The sequence below is a fragment of the Triticum dicoccoides genome, chromosome 7B (assembly GCF_002162155.2).
Source record: "Triticum dicoccoides isolate Atlit2015 ecotype Zavitan chromosome 7B, WEW_v2.0, whole genome shotgun sequence".
In the NCBI taxonomy this organism is placed as follows: Eukaryota; Viridiplantae; Streptophyta; class Magnoliopsida; order Poales; family Poaceae; genus Triticum; species Triticum dicoccoides.
In genome coordinates this window covers 591,174,772-591,190,989 of record NC_041393.1, presented here as the reverse complement: position 1 = coordinate 591,190,989, position 16,218 = coordinate 591,174,772, and positions in this window count along the sequence as shown.

Below are 16,218 nucleotides of genomic sequence, written 5' to 3'. Positions count from 1 at the left end.
CTTTTTCTTTGGCGATCCCTACCCCACCGTCCAATGAACGCACCCCCAACCGCCGGTGACTGCCAACCAGAGGTCTCACGACTTCTAATACCCACCGACCACTAATTTATTACCATTTCTGTCCTTCATATACGCGTTGACGGGTGGGCCCTATGGTAATGTGCGCTGCTAAATGTGGACCATTTGACTGGTCAATTGATCATATTATCAACAAATTACGGAGTTGTATGGTGAGCCAATGACCGTATGATCACCCTAAAATGTACTCCTATTTTATTAACATAGTACAGACTCAAACTACTATTTCTTTCTTTCATATACGGGCTGACAGGTGGGCCCCGCGGTTATGCGCCCCGATGGTGCAACACTAGTTGCACCGTGTGGAACGTTTGACTGGTCAATTGATTGTGTCATAAACAAAATACGGAGTTGTACGGCTGAGCCAGTGATCGTATAATCATGACATGTATTTGTTTAACACGGTACAGATGCAAGGGCTCATATATACGCGCAAGCACTCACCGATATAAGCGCACACACACGAACCCTACCCTTATGAGCACCTTCAAGAGAGTGGTCCACATATATGATCTTGAGATTTTAGGAAGTCACCATAGGTGCCTCGTGGTCGAGTGGAACGTCTCCTCCCACTGAACGTGCATCGCCGGAAAATACTGAAATTAACACAAGACAAATGCGAGCACCGGGACTTTTACCTTGGTGAGCTCGAGAAACCACTGTCCTCCTAACCATCCAACCACATGTTGGTTAGCACGACAAAATGTATGTGGTGACCGTGATGAGCTTATTCTGAAGTCTAGTGACCATATCGTGCTTTCGCTTCAAATACAATGACTAAGTGTCATCAACAAAATACGAAGCACACATCAAATGCAAAGTCCGTCAGTGTCATCAACAAAATATGGAGACGTATCGCGAGCTAGATACCGTTGTACTATTGTACTAGTGTCATCAAATGCTTATTTTCTTAGTGGCTGATTGCGTGTGTGGTGTGGTGGGCACATCATTTCTAGTTGTGGTGGGTCAACATGAAGACTCACGGGTCGGTTCCATCCTGCGCCACATATAGGTTGGACCGAGACGTGTTATATGAAGACCCATGTGGAGGACTCGGCGTACAACACGAAACTACCAGAGTCGCGGAGGATTCTATCCCCACTGGTGATAAGCCGACTATATATGATTTGTAACCCTAGGACCTTAGTATGTTATACAAGCTTGGGGGCTAGTTCGTCGATAGTATACACACACGCACAATGCCTGGTATTCACGTGTACTTTGTACACACCCCTATCACTAATATACAGTAACAGGAGTAGGCTCTTTCTTCAACTACAAGGGTCCGATCCAAACTAGGGTAAAACTTTGCCTCGTATTACCATCCAGCCTAACAGCCAGGGCTATCCTTCCGAATGATATGATGAAATCATATCTGCCAACTACTAAGAGAGAGGTGTGTCGGGGGGCAATGTGTGCGAGAGAGGCCTAAAGATAATGTGCATGCGGGAGACACGTAGGCACATATATGTGCGTATAGAGGGCTAGTAGAGACCATGCATGTGTATATATGCATGCGAGAGAAATAGTGTTTTCCAACTGAGATTAGTGAAAAGAGTGGTACATAGTAGTCAGAGAGAGAGAGAGAAACAGAGAGAGCATGTGCGTGAGACACGTCGACACCCTGAGAGAAATTGTGAGCATGTGTGAAAGAGAAATGCTGATGCATATAAAGTGTGTGCACTTATGCGTTAGATAGAGAGATATATAACGCGTTTGTGAGAACGGGGCGAGGCATAGTGCATCTACATGTAAAAGGTGGTTCTACGCATTAAACTAAAATATAAATGGCATTGTTATGTTTGGATAAGATCATGAATTTTGCAAATTGCGTATGGACGAAAATCGGTCTATCAGACACCCGTACTCTATTGAATTCTAGCATGTGCATGTGTTTATTTCATATTATTGATCCATAGAGTGAGAGCGGTTTGAAATACAGGAGATGGATGCTTTTGCAATTCATATATAAACATTAATTAGTGCACTCCATGTTGTTAGTGTGAAGCACTCTATACATTTGTCATTTGCATGGATACATTCCAAATTGCTAGCTACGAAATAGAATACATGTCGAATTCAACATAAAGGGGGTTTCGAAGATTCGAATTCATAGGAAGTGCATTCATCTATTTGAACCAGAGATAATGGCATTTGTAAATCAGATGTAAAAGGGGGCATCAATCTTTGTTGTGAGTTTGAACATGCTATATATATTCATACGCATATCTAACTTTTTATTTTTTGCAACCAAGGAGATTATATCTGGAACCATGCATGAACTGAGGTAAGTTGCATATTTTTTAATATATACTCGTGTACAATGTATATTCAAATGTACCCCCTCCATTCCAAAATAATCGTAGCTTTAGGATTTTTAAGAGTAAAGATTTGTGAAGTTTGACAAATCCTGAAAGTTCAATTCAAGAGAGCCGAAAACGTCAATGCTTCTGCTCCCAAATATTGAACGAAGCGCCAAATAGGCCTCTGGTCACCCAAAACTGCGCGAGACTAATGTTTGGTGGTAGGAAATTACTGTCCTGACTCTGGCCCGTGTAGCCTATCGGCCCGATGTCCAAAGGTCTAAACCGGGGTAAGTTTGTAACTTCACCAAGACGCCAGTCTCGGCCGCCTCCGAGAAGCATTCATACACCGTGGGTGCCTAAACACCCATGCGCTCGGCCTAAATCTATCCCGCCCACATTTGGTACACCTGACATGACTGTCCTACCCCGAACCCGCAATATGTCTAAAATTTTAGATGGGGGCAAAGTTTGTAACTTTCCCCAAATTTCAAACAAGCGCCTCTCAAACCGAAACATTGTTCCCCCTTAATTCCCCGCCTCCCTCCGTTTCCCCATCCATACTCCATGGGCGCGAAAACACCCTCTCCACCAGCTGCAAAACCCCAGCCTCCTCCGTCCTCCACCCCATAGCGACCAATCCACCGCCGCCCTCCTCCATCATGTCGGAGTCGGTACCCCGACGTCGTCGTCCAACGCAACTGCAACCACAACGCCCTCAAGGACTTAGCAGCTGAAGCCGAGGCAGAGCTGCCTCCACGACACCGACGCCGACGTGCGCCGTACCAGAACCACTCCGACCATGCCGTCCTGCGCCTCACTGCTGCGGCTCCACTATCGCAACCGTCCACTGCACCGGAGCTGTTCCCGCTACGCCGTCGTTCGCCGCCTTGGATCTGCTTCCCCGCTGCCGACAGACGGCCACCGCACCACACTCAACAACTTGGCCATGGGTTCGTCCAAGGCTGCACCGTCCTCCACAACTTCTGGTTTCCTGCGAACAACAAGAAGATCGTCGGAAAAACAGAAGGAGGACACAGCACTGCCAGCAGAAAGAGGTACTCCTCTTCCCTTATTCGTGCAAATCTTACGTTTCCGCTCACACCATATTCATCCCACGAAAGAAACTAGTTGAGTGCTCCTTACTGCATCTTCTTCGTGATACTAAATGCACAAGGTTTCCTCCCTTTTACTACTTCACCTTTGCTAGAGGTCAGTAGCCCCCCTGGATTTCAATTCAGGGTCAGTCGAACCGCAATTAAAAGAAGCAGCACCCGCTTAGGCGCGCGGAGCACCTAGTCCACCTGTTCCCCGGGGAAGCGGCGCATCGGTATCTATCATAGGGGTGTGGGGCGCAGGAGCTGCTTGCGCCCGATCTGGAGGTCGGCGGGGCTTGAATGGATGGCCGGGGGCGGTGCCAAGCACGGTGGTGCGGTGAGGTCGAGGGGAGGGCGCAGGCAGGGGAGGAATACTGGGCCGATGGTCACTGGCGTTTCGAGGAAGATCGTCAACACTGACTGGCTGGAGGTAGATGAAGGCGATCTGCCCGTTCTTTGTACATCGGACAGTGCAGAAAAAATGGACTGGCCTATTTGCTTTCAGTCGACTGTTATTTTCATAGAATCATGTAGTAATTTAGTGTGTCGTGCATGTTGTAGAGCTATCATATGTCTCCCGTCATTTATTTCTCACCGACCTGCTATCTGCTACCTTTACACTATACTAATTGTGCACACACTTCACCCATACTCACACTATTGTTTTTTTATGCATGGGTATTTCAGACTCTGACGCAGTGTTGATGAATGTAGAAAAGAAAAGACAGAAGTCGCTCCAGTGTAATTCGAAGATAAGCACTAAGCGTTTCAGCGCTCTAATGGGTGAAGTGTCAGCAGTTGGACACAGTAAACGTAGCTCTGCAGTTGATGATCTCAATTGCCACACACAACCATCCCAGGTGCTTTCTTTAACTTCGCGCTGTCAAATGTGGTTGCATGTTGCATATGGTGTCTAGCTTGTATTGCTTCCAATTTGGTTAAATTGCATCTGCTTACTTTACACATTATACCTTTCATAATGACATGCCTTCCTGTTTTTGATACATACTACATATGTCTATTAACCATGTTCGTACATCAAACTAATACTCTTTTGTATCCCTCGTCAATCACTTATGATGAGACAGTCACCCGGGTGGGTTACTATGAGACGCCCTACTCGTTTAAAGAGTGAAGTGTCATCCTCCCCACATGATTCTCAAGAAACAGCAAGGCTAAATGAAGATAGTCAATGTACCTCTCTAGTTGATCACCACAATTCCCCCACACCACCATCACAGGTCCTTGCTCTTACTTGGCAGTGTGATATTTGGTTGCATGTTGCATATGGTGTCTACATTGTAATGCTTCTAATTAGGGTAAATTGCATCTACTTAGTTCACACATTATACCTGTGAATATGACATGCCTTCCTGTTTTTGGTACATACTACGTCTTTCTATTAACCATGTTCTTACATCAAACTACTTTCTTGTGTATCCCTCATCAATGCTCCTAATTTGTTAAATTGCATCTCCTTAGCTTACACATTATACATGTGAATATGACACGCCTTCCTGTTTTTGGTACATACTACATCTGCCTATCACACCATGTTCTTACATCAAACTACTGTTCTTGTGTATCCTGCATCTATCGCTTATGATGAGACAGTCACGCGCGTGGGTTAATATGAGACGCAATACTCTTATAAAGAATGCAATTTCATCCTCTCCACATGATTCTCATGAAACAGCAAGCCTAAATGAAGATATTGAATGTAGCTCTGTACCTGAAGACCACACTTCCCCTACACCACCATCACGGGTGCTTGCTCTAACTTCGCAGTGTGATATGTGGTTGCATGTTGCATACGGTGTCTAGCTTGTAATGCTTCTAATTAGGGTAAATTGCATCTGCTTAGTTTACACACTATACCTGTGAATATGACATGCCTTCCTATTTTTGGTACACACTGCATCTATGTGTTAACCTTGTTCTTACATGAAACTACCTCTCTTATGTATCCTGCATCAATCACTTACGATGAGTCACCTTTATTCGTTGTATATTGCATATTATTTCTAGCCTGTTACCATGTATTGCTTCTAATTTGGTCAAATACATTTTTAGGGCACCCTTTTAATTTGGCAGAGTGATATTGGTTTCATCTTTCATATGGTTTCTAGCTTGCATCGATTCTAACAAGTTCAAGCACCTTGTGCTTAGTTTACACTTTATACATCATACATGTCAATATGTCATGTTGTCCTGTTTTTCATACATATTCCATCCTCCTATCATGCGGCTGCCTTACATGAAAGTAGTGTTCGTCAGTATCATGCATCAATGAGTTCTGAAGAGCAAATTTTATTCCTTTTTCTCTTGGGTTTGACTTGACATGGCAAAATCAAGAAAGAGGAAGGAAAAGAGTAAGGAAGGCGATGATGGTTGTCCTCTGCAGCAACGTAAACGGAGCATCTGTATCGATTCTCCTTGTACTGATAGTGCATTACAAGGTCCAAGTCTCCGCTCCCCTACTCCACCATCCAAGGTGCTTGCTCTAACTTGGCAGTGTGATATCTAGTTGCATGTTGCATATGGTGTCTAGCTCGTATTGCTCCTAATTAGTGTAAACTGCATCTGCTTAGCTTACACATGATACATGTGAATATGACACGCTTTCCTGTTTTTGGTACATACTATATCTGTCTATCACACCATGTTCTTACATGAAACTACTCTTCTTGTGTATCCTGCATCAGTCACTTATGATGGGACACCTTTAAGTTGGCAGTGTGATATTGATTTGCGTCTTGAATATGATTTCTAGCATGTATTGCTTCTAGTTTGATGAACGCCGCCTATGACGAGACAGTTTTAACTTGGCAGAGTGATATTGATTGCACCTTCCATACGATGTCTTGCAGTGTTTCTAATTTGTTGAAGTGCCTTCTGCTTAGTTACCACATCATAGGTGTGAATATGTCAAGCCGTCCATTTTTTCGTACATATTCCATCCTCGTATCATGACTTTGCCTTTCATCAGAGTAGTGTTTGTCAGTATCATGCATGAATGAGTTCAGAAGAGCGAATGATATTCCTTTTTCTTGTCGGTATGACCTCACAATGCAAAACCAATAGAGCTGAAGGAAATTGGCAAGGCATTGGATGATGGTGGTCCTTCCGAGCAACTGAAATGGAGGTTCTCTACAGATTCTACTCCACCATCCTCCCAACAAGATTCGCAAGACAACGCAAGGCTAGACAGTCAATGTAGCTGTGTAGATGATGAGCACATCTCCCCTACTCCACCATCACAGGTGCTTGCTCTAACTTGGCACTATTATATGTGGTTGCATGTTGCGTATGATGTCTAGCTTGTATTGCTTCTAACTTGAATTGCATCTGCTTACTTTACACATAATGCCTATTAATATGACACGTGTTCCTGTTTCTAGAACATATGTGTAGATGATGAGCACATCTCCCCTACTCCACCATCACAGGTGCTTGCTCTTACTTGGAAATGTTATATGTGGTTGTGTTTTCCGTATGATGTTTAGTTTGTATTGCTTCTGATTATGTTGAATTGCATCTGCGTAGCTTACAACTTATACCTGCAACGATCACTTACCCATAAGACACATTTAACTTGGGACTGTGATGTAGGTTGCATCTTGCATTGTCTTCTAGCTTGTACTGCTTCTAATTTCTTGAAATGGCACTCACGACGAGACACTTTTTACCTGATAGAGTGATATTGGTTGTGTGTTCATGGTGCCTAGCTTTCATTTCTTCTAATTTTGTTGAAATGCCTTCAGCTTACTGTTTTTTCATACATATTCCATCCTCCTATTGTACGTGTGAATATGAAACGCTGTCATTTTTTGTATATATTCCATCCTCCTATCCTGCGCTTGCCTTACATCAAAGTAGTGTTCATCTGTATCATGCATCAACCAGTTATGCAGAGCTAATTTTATTCATCTTCTTGTGGTTTTGACTTCATAAGGCAATATCAGAAAATAGGAAGGAAAATAGTAAGTTAGGGGATGTTGGTGGTCCTCCGCACCGACGCAAACAGAGACTCTCTAGATTTGCCACTGCTACTGCTAATGAAGTTGAAGTCCCAAGTCTACATGATGAGTTCATCTCCCGTACTCCACCATCGCAGGTGCTTGCTCTAAGTTGATAGTGTGATAATTGGTTTCATGTTGCCTATGTTGTCTAGCCTGTATTTCTTCTATTTTGATTAAATTACACCTGCCGAGTTTATACGTTATACATGTGCATATGACATGGCTTTCTGTGTCTAGAATACACTGCATCTATCTATCATACCATGTTCTTACATCAAAGTTCTATTGTTGTGTTTCCCGCATCAGTCACTCATGATTGGACGCCTTTAACATGGTAGTTTGATAGTGGTTGCATCTTGCATTGATTTCTACGTTGTACTGCTTCTAATTTTTCGAATTGCCACTTATGAGAAGACACTTTTAACTTGGCAGAGTAATATTGGTTGCATCTTTCATATGGTGTCTAGCTTGCATTACTTCTATTTTCTTGAAAATCCTTCTGCTTAGTTTGCACATCGTAGTTGTGAATATGTCATGCTGTCCTGTTTTTCTTACATATTCCATCCTCATACGGTTGTCTTACATCAAAGTATTGCTTGTCTGTATCATGCATCAATGAGTTCTGAAGAGTGATTTTATTCTTTTGTGTTGTGGGTACAGCTTGACATGGCAAAGTCAAAAAAGAGCAAGGAAAATAATATAGTAAGGAGTGCTGTTACTCGTCGGGTGAAACGGAAAAGGATCTGCCATCGAGATTCTGCTCGTACTTATAGTGCAGTAGAAGGTCCAAGTCCACCGGCTAAATCTACAAACACAGTATCACCTGCTCCACCAGCTGCAGCATCCGCTTCAATTGTACCAGCATCTCAACCAGTTACTCGTTCGTTTGCTCCGGAACTGGCCAGTTCCCAAGCTGCCTTCACACCTAACACTACTTTTGAAGCACTGCTGACACAACAGGACTTGGCAAGATCATATGAACCTCATGAGCATCAACACCAAGATGGTACTTGACCGAGTCAACTTGTAGTTGCATGCTCCTTTATATGTAGTCTCACAGTTTGATGTACACTAACACTTTCCATATTCGTTGTTGAACTAGCACCACGGAGCAAGCGAAAATAGACATCAGGGATAGTGCTTGACAGATTAACAAAATCTAAAGGAGGAAGAATGGAGATCCATTTTGAGGCAGGTTTAAAAAGGCCACGTGATGCTACAGAGTCAACCAAGTTAGTATCACAGGCAGCCGTTGCCGTTAGGTGTCATGCACGTATCCTCCCAACGTGGATCCAGTACAGGAATGAGAAAGACAATACCCAGTTTAACACCTTCCTTGACCATTTATCCGTAAGTAACGTTATTCATCGCAATTAGTAATATTGTCTTGCTCTGTCCCATACTTTCTAGCTTCCTCCTAATAAGACTCACATTCTTTTTTCAACAGATGAGGTTCAATTTGAATACGAAAGATGATGCAACTAAACAAGCATGCACTCATGTTTTCAGTCTACTCTGCGACAGTATCGGTACCACCTTAGAAAATCTCACTTTGAAGGCAAGGCTAACAATGAAATCGCCCAAACATCTCTAGTGGAATATATTACAGATGAAGACTGGGCAGCCCTCGTTAAACACTGGTCTGATCCAAAGTATCAGGTAGGCTATATGTATTTGATCAGACCACATATTGAACTTGTATTTATGTATGTGCCTTACAAGTGTATCTTGTTCTAGGCTAACTGTTTAAAGAACAAAACCAACCATTCTAAAGTGAAATTCCAACACACAACAGGATCTCGTAGCTATATTGCACACTGCGAGGCTCTTGTAAATAGCTGCTACTTCCTTATTTTTTGTGTGTCATATTATCGTATCTATATTGACTTGTTCCAAATATAGAGGAAAGCCCGTACGGATCAAAAAGAACCTGAACCGAATGCGGTGCAAATCTTCAAGGATTGCCACACCAGCAAGATGAAGGGCATGAGCACACCAGTTCAAGCCGCTGTTGTAAGTCCTTACTCCTCCTGCCTTGAACTGATTGGTACTGTGATGTGTTCATTTAACTACTTGGTTTGCAGCCAATGTCAGTTACTCTGTTCACTTTTATACAGAGTTGTCTTAACGTATCATTTCACCTTACATGGTTTCAAAGAGATGAAGGATATTCTTTTGGTCTTGATCTGTAATCTAGTTGTTATGTTCACATGCGCACACAATGATAAAATAGCCTGTTTGTTTTGTATATGTTTGCCCATGATATGAATGATGTCATACTATGTTCATCCTACTTTAAACCATGTCTCTTTATCCTTAGATGTCAACGAATGTGAGGAAATAGACAATACAGTAGGCATGCTACATGTACATATGTTCTGAAAGTGATTTTATTATGTAGTTGGCACTACAATACATGCTAATGTATTACAGTAGTTCACCAAAATAAGTTATGTATAAACGTTTAACCTACTTTGTTTGTTTTTGTCTCATTAGTAAATTATCTGGTACACTAATCTACAAGTTCGAACTTTCAGGAAGCTATGGAACAAATAATTGAATAGCCACAACCACCTAAAGGTGACGAGGCTATGACAGGCACAATGTCACCTCTTGCTGCAGTGCGTCAGTATCTCTCCACTAACAGTGCAAAAAGCACCTTCCTGCGTAATTCTGGGCTGGTTGTCAAGGTAACCTCGTCCAAATCGCCTTCTGAACAAAATCTTCCTGCTAGACAGAGTGATATATCTGTGCTCCAGACACAAGTCCAATCCCTAATGGACGTTGTTTCGGAAACAAGAATAGTGGTTGATAAATGTCGTCCAGATATGAATGGTTTTGAAACCAGACTATCAGACATTCGCTTCGTTGTTCAAGAGCAATGGCGGAAAAAACATGGAGATCGTGCTGCTCCATCAGATTCTACAGCCTGAAACATTAGCACTCAGGTCAAATGATCTGTGCTTCTATACATCTGATGGTGCTTTTATCTGTAAGGACTGTAAACTTTATGCCAACAGGCCTTTTGTTGTATGGTTGGAATTTATTTTGTTGTGATACAACATTTATGATGCTGCCACAGGCTGCAGTAATTACGACGCTATTTTTGTATAGTGTAGGTTTATCTTAGTAATGTATTCGACCGAAAGCTTTGTAGGAGCCCAACATGCCAACATTCGTCGGGCCCATTCAATTTGGGCTAAAAACAATTACGGGCCGAAATTGGCATGTAGCCCACTAAAAATATCTGGGCCTAAATCAGCATAAGTTTTCATATTTTTCTGGTAAGCCTGTGCCCATAGTGGGCCTTTAACAGGCCTAAACATAATTTGGGCCCTCAGTAAAATTAGGCCTTTTACAGGTGTAAATATCTTGAGCCCATAAAAAACATGGGCCTTTAATAGACCGAAAGTGAGATTGGGCCCTGATTGTGCCAAATAACCCAATGGACTTAGCCAGCCGAAATGGTGGCCCATTTACGATGCGGATCTTTGACAGGCCGAAATTTGGACGGGCCGTAAATGCGCCGACCTAATAGACGGGCCTTTAACGGGCTAGAACTTCGGTCGGGCTAGATTATCGCCATTTTTATATGGGCTGTTAATGGGCCCGATATGACGTTGGGCCACATATGGCCCATGGTTTACGTTCAGCATTAACAAGCCGGAAATGACAACAGGCTGAAAGTGGCCCAAATCTATAGTGGGCCTCTAACAGGCCGAATGTCAGACATGGCCGAATATGACCCAAATCCTTTACGGTCGTTTATGGGTCGAAAGTTTTCATGGCCTGTAAATGGGCCCAAATGAAGTCGGACCATTAACAGGCCGGAAATACACCGGGCCGTAATTCGGCCCAATTACTTAGCGGACAATTAACGGGCCAGAAGTGACCATGGACCACATTGATGACAAGTTTAGGACAGGCTGTTGATGGGCCGATTTGACAGAGAATGTTGGGCCTTTAGCTGGGCCGGCCCATTATGGTCTGTAGAATCTTGTGGGCCTTTAGCTGGGCTGGCCCATTATGGTCCGCAAAATCTTGTGGGCCTTTAGCTGTGTTGGCCCATTATGGTCTGCAAATTCGTGTGGGCCTTTAGCTGGGCCGGCCCATTATGGTCCACTAAATTTTGTGGGTCTTTAGCTGGGCCGGCCCATTATGGCCCGCTAAATCTTATGGGCCTTCAGTTGGGCTGGCCCATTTAAACTTTGTGGGCCACTTTTGGGCCGGTCCACGTGTCAACATATAGGTCATCTCGACCGTTGGATGAGTGACACCTGTGCCAACGCGGAGCTGACGCGTGGATCCATTAGCCAATGAGAATTTTACACATGGAAAATCGCATTGGTCGTGGCTGTTAACGGGTTATCGGATACAAAATTCGACCCCGATAGCTTAACGGCGTTCCGTTACGGTGGATGCCACGTGTCGGTCACCCTTGACAAAAGCACTTCTGTGACGCGCGATTTATCGTCATGAAAGTGGACACTTCCGTGATGATAATTTTGGTAATGTCATAGAACACTTCTATGACAGCACAGGTATGACTATCTTGATTCTGTCATAAATTTGTCATGGATGTACATGCATGACAGAAAACGCGACCTACTGTGACAAACGCGTATCATCATGGGAGTGTATTTTTTTTATAGTGAACTATATATCTAAATCACACAAACATGATTTTTTATATAAAAAGGATAAGAACAAGAGGCTCACCACAAGGTGGTGCCGGCGGCGGGTCGGTGCGAATGATCGACGGTGGTTACGGCGGAGACGGGAATGCACTAAGTAAACCACACCTACATATGCAAACTAAGAGTTATTTTAAGCTCAAATTGCATATAAATCAAATAAACTACCACATATAATTCCTCCCAAATTACTAAAACCCACAAATTAATCACTATATAAAGCATTGCAAGAGCTAATCTATTAATGAGAGATGAAAGGACAAAGTTGCTAACCTTTGTGATCACTTGAATGGATGGGGGCCTTCAAATCTTGACAAAATTTGGGCAAAATGTGTGATGAGCTCGAGGGAAGAGGGGAAGAACAGAGAGGAGAGGGGAAAGGGGGAAGAACAGAGCGCTTTACTACCGGTTCGTGGCACGAACCGGTACTCAAGGTGCTGGAGGGGCACCAGTCTGACAACATCCTGCCACCACTCTCTTTAGTACCGGTTCGTGGCACGAACCGGTGCTAAAGGTTCGCCATGAACCGCCTAGCCGTTGGAACCGGCACTAATGGTCACATTAGTGTCAGCTCAAATACAAACTGGGACTAATGAGCTGCACATTAGACCCTTTTTCTACTAGTGTCCATGTTTCGGAGAGGTATCTCTGGGCCCTCTCCGTAATACTCATCACTATAAGCCTTGCAAGCATTGTGACTAATGAGTTAGTTGCGGGATGAAGTATTACAAAACGAGTAAAAAGACTTGCCGGTAAAGAGATTGAACTAGGTATGATGATACTGACGATCGAATCTCGGGCAAGTAACATACCGATGACAAAGGGAACAATGTATCTTCTTATGCGGTTTGACTGATAAAGATCTTCACAGAATATGTAGGAACCAATATGAGCATCCAGGTTCCACTATTGGTTATTGACCGGAGACATGTCTCGGTCATGTCTACATAGTTCTCGAACCCGTAGGATCCGCACGCTTAACGTTCGATGACGATTGGTATTATGAGTTTACGTGATTTGATGTACCGAAGGTTGTTCGGAGTCCCGGATGATATCACGGACATGACGAGGAGTCTCTAAATGATTGAGACACAAAGATTGATATATTGGACGACTATATTCGGACACCAGAAGTGTTCCGGAGAAGTTTCAGATAAGGACAGTGCTAACTTCCACACGTACTGAAGTTAAGCAATAGATCCGCACGATTCTTCCTTAGCTTGCATGCATGCATTACCTTCGTCTTATTTTCCTTTTTTTCTGTGCGTGTCCACTGTCCATTTTCAGTTAATTAGCAGCTACTAATCATATACATGCAGAAAAAGTGAAATTGATGATGTCATCAAAGATTCTTCCCAATGTGAAAATTTAAAATATTTTGTAGCTCAAACTGTTGGTCCGATTGAAAAACTGTTTTCACATAAAAGATTCGTCGTGACGAGACGTCCGAAACTAGATCTCATGTTGGTATGTTTCAATGACCTTTTTTCCGGATCAAAAGTTATCAGACCTAAGCTAAATAAGTTATCACCTATGTGGTACGCCAGTTACCATCGTGTTAACATGGAAATTACCGGGGCATAAAAATGGCTCCTCCAACATTCCCTCCATATGCAAATGTAGTAGAGCACATGAAACCTGATCTCATTGGAAATTCTCCCTATTTCAAAAATGTAAAATATTTTATAGCTCAAACTGTCGTTTTGATTGAAAAATCATCCTCACATAAAAAAATCCATCGCGATGAGTACTTCAAAACTAGATCTCATGTTGACATTTTTAGCACTCTTTTTGTCAAAAGTTACCGTAAAGTTATCAGGTATGTTATATGTATATTAACATGTTATTTATGCAGAAGTGACCGGAGATGTATTTTCAATGACTTATTTTCTCTGGGTCAAATTTACCGTGGTATTTATACCTAAATTATCAGCTCCGGATGCATACATTACCATGCTATTTGCACAGAAGTAACCGGAGTATGTTTCAATAAATTTTTATTCGGGTCTAAAGTTACCGAGTTGTTTATACCTAAGTTATCAGGTCTATGATGTGTGAGTTATCATGCTATTGACAAAAAGTTACCGAAGGTATATTTCATCAACAACCCTCCCCCACCCCTCTCCGTCGTCGCCAAAAGTTAACAAGACTGGCGCACATAAGTTATCATGTATGCGATGTGTGAGTTATCATTTTATTCACACAAAAAGTTACCAAGGGTATATTTCACCAACCACCCTCCCCTCACCCGGTTACCAAATTTACTAAGACCGGGGTACATTAGTTCTCAGGTCTACGATGTGTGAGTTATCGTGCTATTCACATAAAAGTTACCGGGGGTATATTTCATCACCCCTCCCTCGCGAAAAGTACCAGGATTGGGGTGCATTAAACAGTACGTTTTCAAGTAAAACTTACAACAGTGTTTGCACTAAGTTATCAGGTATGCGGTGCTTATATTACCATGATATTTACGCAAAAGTTACCAAGGTTATATTTTTCGAAAAAAATTCCCCTCGGTGTCTAAGTTATCGCGGTGTTTGTACCTAAGATACCATGTATGCAGTGCTATATTATCATGCTACCGTACAGAAGTTGTTAGGGGTGCGTAGTCAACAACTTTTGTTTCTTGCTCAGAATTTATCGCGGTTATCAATTCTGTGGTGCGTACCCGATCTAAGTTATCGTGATGTTTATACTTAAGTTATCATGTCTGCGATGCGTATATTATCATGCTATTGATATATAAGTTACACAGAAATTACAGGGTATCTTTTCAATACTTTTTTTTATCAAAGTTATCATTGTGTTTGAACGCAAGTTACCGGAACTGCGATGACTAAATTATCATGCAATTAACACAAAAATTTAAAAGGGGGAGGTTGTTTTCGACAACTTTTTTCTTGGGGTCAAAGTTATCACGATATTTGTATGTTAGTTATCATGTTTACGGTTCGTAAATTATTATGCTATTTACATATAAAGTTACTCGGGCAACTTTTTAACCCTGTGGGTTAAAGTTACTTTGGTTATAACAACCTTTTCCTTTGGTTAAAGTTATGTGGTGTTTATACTTAAGTTATCGAATCTGCGAAGTGCCTGTTATCATACTACTTATTACAGAAGTTGTCAGGATGCGCGAGCGGTGATGGTGATGCATGCATAGTTGAATAGCAGGTTCCCCGGGGTGACGGACAGTTGGGAGCTCCATAGCAACCGCGAGCAACTCACCCAACAGATGTCGAGTCGATCAGGACTATCGGAAAACATAATGTTTGGTAGTTAACTGTTTCAAGGCTTGCGGGCTGGGCTGGCATGCTATGGTATTTACACAAAAAATTACCGGGAGTATGTTTATAATTTTTTCGGATGGAAGTTATCATGGTGTTTTTATGCAAGTTATCAAGTCGGTGGTGTGTGAATTACCATGCTATTTACATAGAAGTTAAGGGGGTATGTTTCGACAAAAAGAATTCCTTGATAAAAAATTACCAGGCCCTGGGTATGTAAGTTATCTGGTCCACCTTTTATAAATTATCATGTTATTTACAAAAAAAATTCAAGGTGTGTTGTCAACAACTTTTTCCCCGGTCAAAACTACCACATTGTTTATACGTAATTTGTCAGATCGGCAGTGCTTAAATCATCAGTTTATTCCCCTTGTGAAACACTTTTTTAAAATGTATTTAAAATTGATGTAAACATGTATGCCTCTCCCACTATAGTTAGTACGTGACGCACTAGTGAAAAATGAAAAATGAAAAGATATAGTGCTTTTTCCCAATGCGTAATACAGAAGGATAAAAAAGTTCAGTTGCGTTCAAGTACACAATAAGTAGTGCTATGACAGTTGGCTAACCTCTTTGTGGTAGCAGTAGACAACCCGAGTTCGAGCCTCCGTTGTAGCAACTTTTTTCTTGCGCAAAAAAAAAAAGGGATCGCGCGGGGAACGGAAGGGATTTGCGAACAAAAAAAAAGATCGTGCGGGGGAACGGAAGGGATTTGCGAACAAAAAAAAAAGATC